Raw genomic sequence first — 17390 nt, 5'->3', positions numbered from 1 at the left:
CAATGGCTGGCCACTGTCCAAGTAGGGACCCTTCTTCCTAAGTCGGAGTAAGCAGACTACACCCTTTGATAACCCCTGCTCAACCCTGTGGTAACGTAGCACGAGCAGCTCGGCTTATCTCAGAGGCAGTGTGTGAAGCACTTATGACCATACACAGTAACACAGTGAAGAACACTACAAAGGGACACCACACAAGTAGTTATAAAAAATAAGTATCTTTATATATAGACTTAACACAAGACCAATAACAGTAAAAATCCACAATACTAGGAAAATAGGGTTACTCTTAAAATGCTGCAAAAATAGTTCAAGGTATGCAAAGAGGAGTTCAGTTCAAGGCAGTTGTCTCTACGACCCTTTTACTCACAAGATACCTGGATTCTGTAGCAAAGCAACCAAAATGTCGCTAAGGAGTTGTAGCGATGATTTTCCTTACGCTAACCAGCAATGCGTTGAACCCTTGCCACAAGGGAGGATGATGCGTTGATTTGTGGGCAGGACAAAGCGACAAACTTCTACACGCTAAGCCGGCGATGCGATGAAATCCTTGTCGCGAAGGGAGGATGATGCGCTGAGCCTGTTGCGTGTGCGATCCTGTTGTGATGAAAAGAAATGGCGCTCCGCGAGGGAGCGATGATCCTGATGCGACGCGTTGAAAATGGCGAACGCTCGGCGTCTGCTCTGCGATGTCGTGAAGCGATGAACTCGATGCAATGATCTTTGGTTAGCGAGCACTTTGAGGCCCGCAAACAGGCAATGCGATAATCTTCGGGTTAGCGAGCATTTGGCAGCCCGAAGACAGGTGATGCGATGATCTCCGGTAGCGAGCACTCAGCGGCAGCAGCGCGATTATTTTCCTTACGCTCTTCAGCTGCGGTGGCTCGCTAACGGGCGTTAGCGACGATTTTCAGCACTCTCTTCTCCACAGTAGAACTAGAGGCCCTGGAACTCACAGGAGCCTCACCTGCAAATAGAAATCCTCGCTGGGAGGAAATAGGAGGCTGGTGGTGGAGTCTGATGTGCCTGACACTCCAGCAGGAGGCTAGCTCTATTCTAGCCCTTGGGTGATTGCTGTAGCAAACATAAAAGTTCCTTCAAAGTCCTTTTCCTCTTCTTCCAAGTCCAGTAGTAACCACTGCAGGCCAGTCCAAGAAACAGCACACAAGCACAAGGACAGTCCTCTCCTGCAGATTCCATCAGTTACACGGACAGAGGTTCTTCTTGTTGTCCAGGAGCAATACAAATTGTAGGGGTTTCAGCACAGATATTTGTACCCCAAAAGTCTTTGTTCTCAGAAGCTACAAGTCACTGAACCCAGCCAGAACCAGTTCTGCCCAGCCCTGGAGCACTTTGTTTACCAGGCTGCATCCTTCCTTTCAGAAAGAGGGGGTCTACCATCAAACGCACAGTGGGAGGTGGAGCCAGCATTCACCTTGCCAGGCACAGCCCTATTCAGGTCCAGGAGCTACCCCTCCCCATACTCCAATGTAGATCTCTCTATTCATTGCAGGTCTGACTCAGCCTGCCCTGTCCCTCCAAAACCAGACAGCCAATACACATAACAGCAGAGCACACTGGAAGGCTTAGGCAAGAAAATACCTACTTTCTAAAAGTGGTATTTTCAAACACAGAATATAAAAATAAACTTCACTAAAAGATGTATTTTAATATGCTGAGCTCAGGCATGCTAAATTCGTTTTTCTACCATGTTCTGTGGGTCAGTTAGGACTATAGAATGTAATAGCCAAACCTCCCATTCTGGCCTATGGAGAACAGGTAGCCTTACAGTAGTGAAAAACAAAATTGGGTGTAATTCACTACCAGGGCATGCTACATACATCAGAGCACGTCCTACCTTACACATACAATGCACCCTGCCATAGGGGTGGTTTACATGATGCCAAGGGAAGGTTCAGGGGCTGGGAAGTGGGTGCACTTCACAGCCAAGATGGCAGTTCTAGACTGCACACAGACACTGCAGTGGCAGGTCTGAGACACACTTTACAAGCTGCTTCTGTGGGTGGCGCAAACAAGCGCTGCAGGCCCACCAGCAGCATTTGGTTTAACAGCCCTGGGCACACACAGGCCACGCTACTGGGACTAACAGGTAAACCAAATAAGCCAATCATGGATATACTAATTCACATGTCATCTTTACACAGGGAGCATTCTTGCTGTGGCACTGAATGGCAGTGGCACAGCGCCCAGAGCATCTATTACCAGCAAAAACAGAGGAGACAACAGCGAAAAATGGAAGGGAGACCCACGCCAATGGTGTCAGGTCTAACAGGATGCATCCCACAGGATGTGACCTTCAGAATGTATCTGCCTCCTGAAAGGAAAACAGCAGGACAGTGCCAACGATATGGCACTGCTGTTGTCATTCCCTGCACTGGTGCACTTCAGGCTGCCATGCACACACCCTTGTACTGCCGTTGAGGGTATCTGGGGGGTGGAGCCTGGCTGCACACCAAGATGGCCACTCTCTGAGGGGCTCTGCCGGATGAAACTAATAATCCGCCATAATCCATACCCATCAAAGGTCTGATCAACTGCAGAGATGCTTGAATTGATTCCTGATGACACCGTGACTTACCTGATAGGTGTCTCTGCAGCCTGCAACACCGCCGCGCCGTAACACCGATTGCTGGCCTGGGTAGCCCGCGAGGGAGCTGTATCCATTGACACAGGGCCTGCAGGCCTGCAGCATCTACAACTTGCTGGCAGGGAGGTTTGACACAGCGGCAAGGAGTTGGAGACCAAGTGGACCTGCCAGCTCGGTGGTTGAGGGCCGAGACTCTGGGCGGATAGTGGGGTGCCGTCCATGTACAGCTGAAGACCCTGGCCTAGAGTGAAGGTGTGGCCGCGGGGTGGGTGCAGGCCCTGAAGAGACTGCGGCCAACCGTCTGCCTCTGGAGGACCCGGTGGCGGGACGAAGGCGAGGGCGGATCCCAGGATGGGACAGACGAGTCTCCCTGCGGCCACCCCCCCTCCGATCTCTGTGTGGGACTGCCTGGCATTGCCGGCCATGGCTACCGCTGCAGTCGGAGCAGGAGGTGACTAAAAATATCAGCAGGAACATCAAACCACAATGACGAATACCAGTCACACATAGTGATATAGCACGGCAAACGCCCTCACTTGGGTATAGACCGAGAGCACTCAATAAGCGACGATCCGCGGAGGGGCTGGGTGAGGAGCGACTAACATACGACTGCGTGGGGGCCAGGGTCTGCGCGGACATCCTGTTCAGGACCCCTTCTCTCCAATACACCAGATTTGCAGCAGTCTGGGACAATTCTGAGCAGAAACAAACCATGCTCGGAGCTGTACTGAGAATGTGCTGCGCCTAGGACTAAAATTCGGTGTTACAGATAGATGCTACGGCTGCCCACCACCTTCTATTGAGACCTCAATGGGGAGGCCCCATCGAATACCCCCCTGAACACTGATGCCGGGGAGAGACAACCTGCTATACTAAAGTACAAGCCGGCCCTCTGCAAAAAGTGCACAAGAGGGGGCAGTAAAACAGAGGATAAGCAACAGGCCTGATGAGGTTGGGTCATGCAGAGACCAGAGACTGGCCGAAGCAGAAGCCGAGGTGGGACGGGCAAGGCCCCTTATAACTTCTTCTATGACACGACATCCCTTGGAGGAGACAGCGGTCTGGCAGCTCATTCTGATGGGGCTGCACTTGAGGAAAGCTGACTCACCATTGCACACGCTTTCCTGTGGTCACCTGCCCAGGCGCGCAGGCCCCGTGGGACTCCGGGACGGCCCCCGGCTAAGAAAGAAACAACGGCGCTTGCACACCAAACCTGACCTGCGAAACTTGCACTGTGAGTGTCCGCGGAGCCCCCTTCTGAGCTTCTTACAGAAGAGACGATACCTGTTGCAGCTGAAAAGCTAAAGCAAAACTTCAACATGACACTAGACAGGCCAATCTCCCTTTCAAAAAGGAAAAAAAAAGACAGGCCAAGTGGACACACCACAACCCACTACCAGCCAAGACAACCTCCAGGAAGAAGACGCCCAAGATGCCGACATCAAAGAAATCTTGGTGGAAGTTAAGTCCAGTCTCCGTAACATAGACGTCAAACAACACCTCATGGCCAGTCACCTCAACAGAATGAAGGAACAGGTGGATAAATACGATAATAGACTATACCACCTTGAAACTAGAGTCTCTGACATAGAGGATGACCAAACAAAGTGGAATGAACAACTACTCAAGATGGAGAAAGTACTTGAAGTAATAAGAGCCAAAAATGAAGATCTGGAGGCGTGTTCTAGACTAAATAAACTGAGAATTATTGGAGTCCCGGAGTCCACTGCCATAGACAATACGGAAAAATACATAACTAAGATGATCCAGGAACTGTTCGGAGAAGCACCCTCTCCTATGGCGCACAAGCCCGCCCTATGATAGCGCGAATCCTAAACTTCAAGGATTGAGACACGGTGCTGCGACTTTCAAGTGAACGCGGCAACCTACAATACCAAGGAAATACGATCTCCTTTTACCCGGACTTCACCATTAAGTAAGGAATTTTTACCAGGTAAAAAATTACTCCAAAAAGATTAGATAAAATATGCTCTCCTCTACCCAGCTAAACTATGCATCACACATGGTGGCAGAGCTCATCATTTCACTGACGCCAAAGCAGCGTTCAAATTTCCTAAAGGACTGACTGAAAAGTCGTCCAGACACTCTCCAAGGGATCAAGGTCATGGGAATCTGGACAAAAATTACTGAACTTTAAACTCAAACCTCTCTGTTCCAATTTAAACAATGATCACAGGACAAAGCAGCACTGTAACTAAAGGGGAAGACCTGTACAGAGCCCACTTCAGGGTTCCTTAATACAGTTTATGTGATCTACCGCCGATGGAGCCATCCACAAGGCACGAACGACTGTTTCAGCCACCATGCCGGAGGAAGGCTGGGGTGTACGCAAGACTCTTCTTCGCCCCCAGGGATTAGTCTCACACTCTTCTATTCAGACCGGGGAGAGACTAGGGGAGGGGGTGTGGATGGATTACTCAACCAAGTTCGGGTGTTGGAGTGGGAGGATGGAGGGAGAGGGTTTCATTTTCTACTGTTTTGAGAATGTTAGATTTTGTCTAAGTTTTGAGGAGGCCCCTGTCAAATACACATAGGTAAGACACTGAAGCAGACAGTCTATAGGACAGATCCAATACTACTGCCCTACTGTAACACGGTAGACACCAGACTGAGCTCACAATGACCCCAACCGAGTAGACGGCGCACCAAGAAGATGACCCTACATACCAGCACCCACATACCGATAACATGCCAATGGCACCCAGAGGACTTAGGCTCCTAACATGGAATGTTAGATGGTTTGACTACCCCAGGAAAGCTCGCCTTGTCCACATATACCTCAACAGACACCACACAGATATGTGCTTCCTAGGAAATACACCTGACCCCACCCACCTCCACTCGCCTAGAGGTGCGCTGGTGTGCAGAGGTACACCACTCCCTGAATTCCAAATATGCCAGGGGACTGCAATACTTATAAGGAAAGGTATGCCATGGATGCTCACTCAGATTAAAAAAGATACTGAGGGGCGGTATGTTATAGCGGCAGGACAACTCCAACAGCAATCTCTCATACTGGTTTGCGTATATGGCCCTAACATAGACGACCCAGACTTTTACACTGATCTGTGGCACCAAATAGTGAAAATGGGCCACGGAGCTATAACCTGGGGGGGAAGATTTTAATGTAATCCTAGACCCTGAACTAGACAGATCGGGAGCTGCTTGGTGGCCCCACCCTAAAGCAGTGGCACAACTCACTCCAAACTTTAATGCAAGATTTCAACATAAATTATGTATGTAGATACAAGAACGGGACCCGTAGGGAGGGAACATGCGTGACATTGGCACATGAAGCCTGGTAGCACATAGACTACTGGCAGATCACCAGAGACGTGACTACATGGTCAACAGCAACAGCCGTGACACACCACCATCGGACACTGTCTGACCATGTTCCAGTGCTTCAAGAGCTCACCCTTCCCTCGACCATCACCTGCACCTTTACATGGCGCCACTCTCAACGGCGCACTGCGTGATCAGGTATTCTAGGCTGAAATACACCAGGCCATCACAGGATATTTAGCAGTCAATGAGGGCTCAGTCAGCTCCCCCCAAGTACTAAGGGGGGCCTTCAAGGCTGTAGTACGAGGGGCTTGTATCACAAATCAGACTTTCCCCCTCCTACATGGAGTTCCGCAAGGCCCTCAAGACTTTCCTGTTCAAGCAAGCCTTCAGCATATAGTCCTCCGCACTCTTCTTGCCCAGGAATTCCTCTAGCGCCATGAAACTGCATTGTGAACGTGCGTTTTATAAATTTTTAAAAATTCAAAATTCAAATTCAAATTAAAAGCAATCCATTCCAGACTTGCTGGAAAAAGATCTGCGGGAACTCGAAATGCTACTCTGTGACATGAGATCCCCCTGCTACACTAGTGTCAATACGAGAGAAACTCACCCAATATGAGGAAGAAGCAAACTGCTAACTTCACTATTCAACCCGTGAATCCCAAGCGAGACAGTAAGGGGAAGGAGAACATGCTAGCAAAACCCTGGGAGATATGCTGCGCAGGCCTAGAGCTCAACACTATATTGCGGAACTCCAGGATGAGCAATCAACAAACCAGACTTCCCCACAGGCCATACTTGACACAATGACCTCCTTCTACTCTGATCTCTACCATACTACGGAGGAGATACCCGAGGAAATGCTAATAGAATACTTTGATACCATTGAACTGCTGTGGCTTGACGATGTGAGGTGACAGCACTTGGACTCACCCTTCACTGAAGAGGAAGTACTGCAAGTGAACCGCAGTCTCCAGAACGACAAAGCCCCTGGTCTAGACGGCCTAACTGCCTCTTTTTATAAAGAATACGCCACCCTGCTAGTATGGTAGTTATGTACCAAGCATCATTAGAGGCCCAACGACTACGACCCTCCTTAAGAGAAGCAATGATCATTTCCATACTATAACCCAGGAGATCACCACATTTATGTGACTCTTATCACCCCTTGTCAGTGATTAACATTGATAACAAAATCCGAGCTAAACTGATTTCCAATCGAATATGGCCCGCTTTATCAGACATAATTCTCCCCGACCAGTCAAACTTTGTCCCAGACCGTTCGACAGCACATAATCTCAGAACACAGTTCACAGTCATGCAATGTGTGGAGCCCACATTAGTGGCAGGCGCTGCCCTCCTAGGCGCCACAAAGGCGTTTGATTCACTGGAATGACCTTTCCCGTTTGGTCTTCTCAGGCGATTAGGAGTTTACCCCCAATTCATCCGCCTTATAACTTTGCTATATCAGTCCCCGATGGCACCCTCACGCCTTAACGGAATGACATCAGCCCCAGTCCCCATTCCAAGAGGTACCCGACAGTGATGTCCTCATTCTCCAATTCTGTTTGCCATGGCAATGGAACCACTAGCAGCCCGACTACGACAACTCCACGCACACAGAGGGCTTAACTTCAGACTCCGCAGAGTGCTGGTCTCAGTGTATGCAGATGACATCGCCCTTTACGTTCTAGAACCCCATATCAACCTTGATGCGGTTATCTGGGCGGTCATACACATCGGGGAATTGTGGGGCGTCAAAATTAACTGGACTAAGTCCATTATCTTCTCCCTCACGGAAAACACCCCACAAATTGAATCGGAATACTCACAACATGGGTGACGGAACCAGTCAAATATCTGGGGGTCCGGGTTAGCCACGACAGCGGAGACCTCTGGACAGCAAACTACGGTAGGGCAATCACCCAATATGAAACCGTCTACCGCTCTCCCTCTCGGGACTGTTGGCAATAGCCAAGATGGTGGTTCTGCCAAAATTCCTGTATCAATTTGTCATCCTGACTCTATCCTCCAAATTCCTAAAGCGCCTAAGATCACTATTAATAACACTTGCGTGGGCTGGGAACCAGCCCATGATAGCAAAGTCCTCAACCTGACCCTATGGCAGGGTGGATTAAACGCCCCAGATATGACATTATCTGTTTTGGCACCCTTAACATGCTAAGGAAAAACTTGGACATCCTTCCCGCCTCTGCAAGCAAAACTCTAGTCCACACTCTGGTGACCTCGCAGCGGGACTATTAGAATGTCCTATATATGGGAGCATCAAAAGGAAGCCTGCAACGGTTGCAACGCATTCAGAATGCAGAGGTATGCCTAGTTCTCAATCTACCTAGCAGCCTTCAGGCTAAGTCTTGAAGGAATGTAAAGCAGCTTGTTTTACCAGTCTATAATCTCTGGAATGATCAAATGAAAGAGATCCACACCAGGTATATATGAGGAAATATGAATTTTATGATCAGTTGTGTCCCCTATCTAGACCCCAACGGCTCCATGTACATGCTACAAGTACATGTATGTTCCCTCCCGTTCCAGTTATGAAGACGCAAATACATGTGCATCCACCGTCAATATGTCCTCTTTCAGATCCACCATGAATGGGTCGGATATTCCGTTCCTAAGTATGAAAGGCCACCGACTTTATGTGGTTCACTTTCCACATTTTACAGATTCAGGCGAGTAGGCCCTGAATTCTGCCATCAAGCCTTTTCCTGTCTTCTGCCTGTGAAAACTCCAGTCTGAGCTCGTATCTGTATCTATGAACTTTGTCCTACTCCCTGCGCGGCTAACGGTGCCTGATCCGGCCTGTTGCCTGCCAAAAAACTGTATTTCACCTTCAAGATTATCTGCTCCGCTCCTCATCCGATGCATTCCTGTCTAGTAGTTTAGGTAAACATTCTTCCAGCTACCGAGCAAAGGGCCAGGCCTCACTGTCCTCATGCAAGTAATTCATAGCCCTGTTACCATGGAAGATTCCTGCCCCCTCGCATCTCATGTAGACACTCAGACGCTTGTACACGCACTAACAGTCAGTATAGAGTAGATTCCGTCCGAGAGACCTTTCCTTTTGGATAATACAGTTCTTTAAACATAAGATATTAGATATGATTTGGGATTAGGTTGACATGACCCCCCAGACTTCTGTCTCCACATGTAGAGCTAAATGTCAAGTCCCCTTCACCCTCTAGTTGCACGTCAATCACACGTCATGCGGCTGCGCACGCATCTCTGCCAAGTATTTCTGCTGACACTGCAGGATTCTCTTATGGATCTACCCACTTGTGACATCATGTTTAAATGACGTTTCTAGTCTACGCCTATGTTTACGCCTTTTTCATTACGTATGTGTATTATTATCTGTATTATCAGCTGTTACGCCTCCTGCATCTGTCTTAATGTAATGCTTTTCATATAAATATCTTTACTTGTCAATAATGTATGCCTTCCCTTCCTGAACCCTCGTGGTGATGGAATTTGATGCCTATGGTTCGAACCATAATTCCTTTGTAGAGGAATAAATACTTTCAGAACCTCTAATACCACGGATTCTGCCTCTTATTTTTTACTGAGTTATTCTTACTAGACTTTACCGCATAAAAATAGTATAGGTAATTAAATATTTACCACATAAATTGGCGCCCGATTAGGGACACTTTCTCATCTCACGCGCCGGAGGTGCGTTGCAGGCCCGGTCTCCTGCCACAGCTGGACGGACAACAACGCGTACCCGCAGGATTTCCTGTATCTCCCTCCGGCCAAGCGGGGGTGACTGAGGCTGCGATCAACACCCAGACGAGGCGGTGAGAAGTGCGAAGTATCCCGACCAGAGCCTAGCTGAGAGAGCAAGATCCGAGGTATACAGAGGCCCACCAGGTTCCGAAGTTCCGAGTCGAGTCGAGTCCAGTCCGGTCCAGTCCAGTTCAGTTCCGAGGCCTTCCGTTCCGTGCTACCCGGTGAGTACCGTTGCCGGGGAGGCATTTAGACGTGCACATTAGGTTGTGCTGGTCAAGACGGGTTTGGGTACACAAATCCGGTCTGCACTGTTTCAGCAGTGTATCTGTACTGTTTAGCAGTATATCTAGTATGTCTTGCATATAATTCAGTATTATCTAGTGTTAGTATTATGTCAGTAATTAGTTTTCCATTAGTTATCATCGTTCGTTAACTGTTAAATGTTAAATGTTTTAATACGTTCTACATATTGTGGTGTGAATGATTGTTCATTATTGTGTTTATTGTATTAAGTGTGTTCAAGATTAAGTAATAAGGTCCAAAAATGCCGCTCTTTTCAAAATTAAGCCAGATCAAAACCAGAAAAGGGGTACTCGAAGAAGCTGTTCCCATTCCACCTAGGGACACTCCAGGGTACTTTATGTATCATAAGCATGGCCTAGATGCCGTATTATTTCTTGATTTATGGGTGGACTACACCAAAGATTTACCAGAAAGTCAGAGGTGGCCCGCAGCTGGGACATGGGATGCAGATTGCATCATGAGAGTAGAAGAAGAATTATGGAAAAAGAAAGCCAGACAGTCACAGAAAGATGCCATTGAATTATGGCGTAAAGAATCATATAAAACTCCAGTCTGAGCTCGTATCTGTATCTATGAACTTTGTCCTACTCCCTGCGCGGCTAACGGTGCCTGATCCGGCCTGTTGCCTGCCAAAAAACTGTATTTCACCTTCAAGATTATCTGCTCCGCTCCTCATCCGATGCATTCCTGTCTAGTAGTTTAGGTAAACATTCTTCCAGCTACCGAGCAAAGGGCCAGGCCTCACTGTCCTCATGCAAGTAATTCATAGCCCTGTTACCATGGAAGATTCCTGCCCCCTCGCATCTCATGTAGACACTCAGACGCTTGTACACGCACTAACAGTCAGTATAGAGTAGATTCCGTCCGAGAGACCTTTCCTTTTGGATAATACAGTTCTTTAAACATAAGATATTAGATATGATTTGGGATTAGGTTGACATGACCCCCCAGACTTCTGTCTCCACATGTAGAGCTAAATGTCAAGTCCCCTTCACCCTCTAGTTGCACGTCAATCACACGTCATGCGGCTGCGCACGCATCTCTGCCAAGTATTTCTGCTGACACTGCAGGATTCTCTTATGGATCTACCCACTTGTGACATCATGTTTAAATGACGTTTCTAGTCTACGCCTATGTTTACGCCTTTTTCATTACGTATGTGTATTATTATCTATATTATCAGCTGTTACGCCTCCTGCATCTGTCTTAATGTAATGCTTTTCATATAAATATCTTTACTTGTCAATAATGTATGCCTTCCCTTCCTGAACCCTCGTGGTGATGGAATTTGATGCCTATGGTTCGAACCATAATTCCTTTGTAGAGGAATAAATACTTTCAGAACCTCTAATACCACGGATTCTGCCTCTTATTTTTTACTGAGTTATTCTTACTAGACTTTACCGCATAAAAATAGTATAGGTAATTAAATATTTACCACATATATATAAAATATATGTATTTATTACTAAATACACCCCCCTAGTCTCTTTATGAGGCTAGAGTTTGTAGTACTTAAGTTACAAGTCAATATTCAACAGTAAAAGCCCAAATACACGTCTGAGCCCTAGGAGCGTACCAGACCATATACTAAGAAAGTGGTATAAGAACCACGACTGAGCTAGACACAAGGCCTAGAGCCTTTAGAAGTGCTTGGACCCCAAGGAACCACCCAAGTTATTGACACAGGGGACCCACGGGGGATGCGTGCAGTGTTAGAACACAGGCACGAATCGCCGTTTACTTCTATGGGGTAAGTCACGGTTGGAAATCAGGAGTTTAAATACACTTAGAGGACGACTGCAAGCAAACCCTTTTGGACTTAGACGTCTCCAGGGCCAACACCCACGGGAGTACTGGAGCACTCAAGTTACCTCACCCAGGGAAGCCGGGTGCATAGGTGTCTTTTGGTGTTGGGCCGCGGCGTCGTTTTCAATGGAAGCTGGCAAAGAAGTGCTGCTGCCGTGAAGTGGAGAAGTGTCCGAAGAGATCCAAGCCTGGATCAAAGATGGAAGGAACCTGAAAGCAAAGGGGACAGAGTCTGGGTCACTAGCCAGTGATCCGGCCTGTTGCCTGCCAAAAAACTGTATTTCACCTTCAAGATTATCTGCTCCGCTCCTCATCCGATGCATTCCTGTCTAGTAGTTTAGGTAAACATTCTTCCAGCTACCGAGCAAAGGGCCAGGCCTCACTGTCCTCATGCAAGTAATTCATAGCCCTGTTACCATGGAAGATTCCTGCCCCCTCGCATCTCATGTAGACACTCAGACGCTTGTACACGCACTAACAGTCAGTATAGAGTAGATTCCGTCCGAGAGACCTTTCCTTTTGGATAATACAGTTCTTTAAACATAAGATATTAGATATGATTTGGGATTAGGTTGACATGACCCCCCAGACTTCTGTCTCCACATGTAGAGCTAAATGTCAAGTCCCCTTCACCCTCTAGTTGCACGTCAATCACACGTCATGCGGCTGCGCACGCATCTCTGCCAAGTATTTCTGCTGACACTGCAGGATTCTCTTATGGATCTACCCACTTGTGACATCATGTTTAAATGACGTTTCTAGTCTACGCCTATGTTTACGCCTTTTTCATTACGTATGTGTATTATTATCTGTATTATCAGCTGTTACGCCTCCTGCATCTGTCTTAATGTAATGCTTTTCATATAAATATCTTTACTTGTCAATAATGTATGCCTTCCCTTCCTGAACCCTCGTGGTGATGGAATTTGATGCCTATGGTTCGAACCATAATTCCTTTGTAGAGGAATAAATACTTTCAGAACCTCTAATACCACGGATTCTGCCTCTTATTTTTTACTGAGTTATTCTTACTAGACTTTACCGCATAAAAATAGTATAGGTAATTAAATATTTACCACATATATATAAAATATATGTATTTATTACTAAATACACCCCCCTAGTCTCTTTATGAGGCTAGAGTTTGTAGTACTTAAGTTACAAGTCAATATTCAACAGTAAAAGCCCAAATACACGTCTGAGCCCTAGGAGCGTACCAGACCATATACTAAGAAAGTGGTATAAGAACCACGACTGAGCTAGACACAAGGCCTAGAGCCTTTAGAAGTGCTTGGACCCCAAGGAACCACCCAAGTTATTGACACAGGGGACCCACGGGGGATGCGTGCAGTGTTAGAACACAGGCACGAATCGCCGTTTACTTCTATGGGGTAAGTCACGGTTGGAAATCAGGAGTTTAAATACACTTAGAGGACGACTGCAAGCAAACCCTTTTGGACTTAGACGTCTCCAGGGCCAACACCCACGGGAGTACTGGAGCACTCAAGTTACCTCACCCAGGGAAGCCGGGTGCATAGGTGTCTTTTGGTGTTGGGTCACGGCGTCGTTTTCAATGGAAGCTGGCAAAGAAGTGCTGCTGCCGTGAAGTGGAGAAGTGTCCGAAGAGATCCAAGCCTGGATCAAAGATGGAAGGAACCTGAAAGCAAAGGGGACAGAGTCTGGGTCACTAGCCAGTGACCAGGGGGCACGATAGTAGAATGCCCACAGATGTCGGGTGCTTCAGGTGAGTTGACACGTGTCTTGACTCTTCAACCACGAGGTCTAGGAGGCATTGACGATGATCAGGAGCGGTAATCGAGCTGTCCCACGTAGTCTGTTGAGTGCTGCGGTGTAGGCGACAAGAATGAACCCAACAAGCCTTGGCAACGGCAAGTCAGGTGGAAATAGAAGAAAGACCAGCAAGGTCTGGGGGACTCACCCAGCGAGGGTAAGTCAGGGCATGTGTGGAGCAACCAGGGAAGTCCAAGCAGAAGAGGAGTTGCCTTCGTGGGGACCCACTAGCCAACAGACTAGAGATCGTGAAGGAGCCTCGAGCAGTCGCACTGGGACCCGGCCCACGGGTCACTCATGGAGTGGAGGCCAGAGATCTTCGGTGCAGTCAGTGCTCAAGGCTGGGGCTACTCGGAGCCCAAAGCAGAACTTCAAGGAGGACCAGAAAGTCGATGTACCTGCAATAGTACGCGGTGTCCAGGGGTCATGGCTCCACATCACCCACGATAGCCACGGGCCTCAGCTTCACTGTGGAAACAGGGTAGCCTCGAGGATGTCTGAAAATCCACCTCTGGGGATGCAGAGACTTCGGCGTCCAGCAGGAGCTTCAGAATTGCAGACCGGACAGTTGCTCCTTTGGTGCCTGCCAAGCAGGGGAGTCACTCCTTCACCCCAAGGGAGATTTCTTCCATCTTCTAGTTCAAATGGAAAGTCAAAGGTCCAGGATATATGTTGCAGAGTTTCGTCCAGGGTAATCTAAAGTCTCAAGTACTGGGTTCCCCTACTTATACTAAGCTTGGGGGTTAGACATACTCTAGGGACCCACCTATGGGAGGGTTTGGAAAGAGGGGTGGTTACACCCATTTCCTTTGTCCAGTTTCATGCCAGAGCAGGGGCAGGTAGCCTCTGCAACCGGTTTGAACTGGTCTATGCACCAGGGACACCAAATGTGCCCCCAGTGCAAGACTTCAAGGCACCAGAGAGTGCTCCCGCCCAGCCCCAATACACACTATCCTGTCTGGGGAGGTGGTTACACCTCCCTGTGACAGGAAACCTATTGTCCAGGCCTCCCTGCTGAAGTTTCGGTCAGCAGCAGGAGGCCAGACCCGTGGCTGTGGCAGAGGCATCCATTTTGTGATGCCAGGGCTCAGGAAAGTCCTACCGGGTTTGACCAGTGTGAACATGTCTCTCCCTCTAGAAGGGTGGAATGCTACCCTCGCCGCCAGAAAACTGGCGGGGGGGGGGGGGGGGGGGGTAGTATTCTAGAGCGTTTGACACCAAACATGACATGTTTTGATGCAGCCATTCCAAAGTTAGCATTTACCGCGAGGTTATACTGCACTTAAGAGTATATGTTATGGCTGTATCACAGGACAGCCATAAGGAAGTATTTACGAAAGCTGCAGAGGGGCTCAGCTCATGCTTGGGCACCCTCTCACACAAAACCAAGCACTCTGCCTTCAGGATTGTCAAGGCCTGCCATAGGAGTGGCTTATAGGTTTATATGTGTCTGTATATATATGTGGATATAGGTAGCCTATACCACTGTAAGGGGTGCAAGCACACCGTTACCCAGGCTGCAGTAGCAGACCTGTGGTGCCATTTTAGAGTGCTTCCCAGGGGTGGCATAATACATGCTTCAGCACCTGGTAGGCCTTTGAGGTACCTATGCCCTAAGTACATAGTATACCATATACTAGGGGCTTATAAGGCACTCCAGAATCCAATTAGATATGTACCTAATGTACATGGAAACCATTTTAGAGAGGAAGCAGCTAGGCTGTGGTCCTGAATAGCAGGGCCACTGCCAGAATAAGGTTGAAAAACAGTGAAACACCAGCAAAAAGTAGGGGACCCATGCGAAGCAGATCCTACTCTCCTACAGTAGTGATATAGGTAGCCTATGCCACAGTAAGGGGTGCAAGCACCACCTTACCCAGGCTGCAGTAGCAGACCTGTGGTGTCATTTTGGAGTGCTTCCCAGGGGTGGCATAATACATGCTGCAGCCTCTGGTAGGTGTCTGAGGTACCTATACCCTGGGTACATAGTATACCATATACTAGGGACTTATAAGGCACTCCAGAATGCAATTAGATATGCAATTAGATATGTACCTAATGTACATGGAAACCATTTTAGAGAGGAAGCAGCTAGGCTGTGGTCCTGAATAGCAGGGCCACAGCCAGACTAAGGTCGAAAAACAGTGAAACACCAGCAAAAAGTGGGGGTACCCATGTGAAGCAGATCCTACTCTCCTACAGGGAGTCGCCAAAAGGCGCAGATGGTTTGATCTGAGTTAGCGGTTAAACTGAGCATGCTTAAGTCGGGCTCTTAGGTAGGCCGGTTTCTGACCCTGCATTGCTCTAAAAGCCAAAACCAGTGACTTAAACTGAAGGCGCCTGTTCACTGAAAGCCAGTGAAGTTTCTTCAGGTGGGGAGAAATCGAGTGGCAATATGGGATGTTATCGATCAACCTGGCCGCCGCATTCTGAACAATCTGTAATTGTTTGATTAGGTAGGCAGGAGCCCCAGCGTACAGACTGTTTGCATAGTCCAGATGTGAGGTGATCAGGGCGTGAACAATGGTCCGGCGAGATTCCCGAGGGAGAAAAGGGAGAATTTTGCGAATCATGTGCAATTTACCGAAACACGCTGAGGAAACCTGGTTGATTTGAGATTTACAGGATAACTCGTTGTTAAACCGGAATCCAAGATTCCTGGTTGAGTCCACAGGTTTCGGAGCAAAATATCATGAGAGACCATATCGAATGCCGCGGACAGGTCGAGAAGCACCAGCATCGCTGCTTCATCTGCGTCCAAACATTCACAAATGGTTTCATAAACCTCCAGCACCGCAGTCTCTGTGCTATATTTGGATCTAAACCCAGATTGTGAGTCGTGTAAATGATGGCATGTCTCAAGATAGCTCGATAATTGCTCCTGAACTACTTTTTCCAGGACTTTGGCTGGTTTAGGTAGCAGGGAAATGGGTCAGTAATTTTTAAAAACAGAAGGATCCGCATCCGTTTTTTTCAAAATAGGTATTAGCATGGCCTGTTTCCAGGTCGAAGGGAAAAAGGGAAAGCCCCAGTTTGCAGGGAGGTGTTCCAAATCAAGTTCAGAGGAGAGATAATGAGGGGGGCTAAAGAGCTAAATAATAATTCCGGGCAGGCGTCCTTTGTGGAGCTTGATTTACAGGCGCCCAATTTTTGGAGTGCTAAACCAGTGGAGATCGGGTGAAAGGTGGTGAATGGCTCACTATTGGTTACCACTGAGTTTTGAACCGGGCAATCCAGAGTAGGGCCGAACGTAGAGTAAATGTCTAAAATGTTGTCTTGAAAGAAGTTCGATAGTCCATTACAGAGTTCCTGAGTAGGGGGAATCATGCTAGATAATGCGAACGGTTTAGTAAAATCTTTCACTATTTTAAAAAGGGTTTTTGAAGAATTACCGCCAGAGTTCACTTTCTTGACAAAATACTCTCTCATTACTGAGCCCTTAAGTTTGTGAAAATTCTTAATCGCGGCTCTGTAAATTGATTTAGCCTCTGTTTTATAGGACAGTCTCCAATTCTGTTCGAGTTTCTTGCACCGACTTTTTTCAGCACGCAGAGCAGGGGTAAACCATGGGGCAGATGTTTTTGTTTTAGAGAAGACAATTGGTTGCTCAGGGGCGACCGTATCAAGGGCAGAGGAGAACCAATCATTAAAGTTAGATACATCTAGTTCCAAATCCCCCCAACTGCAGATGGGTGCGAGAAAGGGCGGGGGCCAAAGTGTTACAAGTGATTTTAAACCATTTCCTAAAGAGGAATTAGTTGATTGAGAGAGAGTAGCCACACTAAAAGGGATTAGAAAAATGGTATGACCATGTAAGAGG

This window comes from Triturus cristatus, chromosome 4_2 (assembly GCF_964204655.1).
Source record: "Triturus cristatus chromosome 4_2, aTriCri1.1, whole genome shotgun sequence".
Classification (NCBI taxonomy): domain Eukaryota; kingdom Metazoa; phylum Chordata; class Amphibia; order Caudata; family Salamandridae; genus Triturus; species Triturus cristatus.
The sequence above is the reverse complement of the archived record's forward strand: the minus strand, read 5'-3'. Positions refer to the sequence as shown.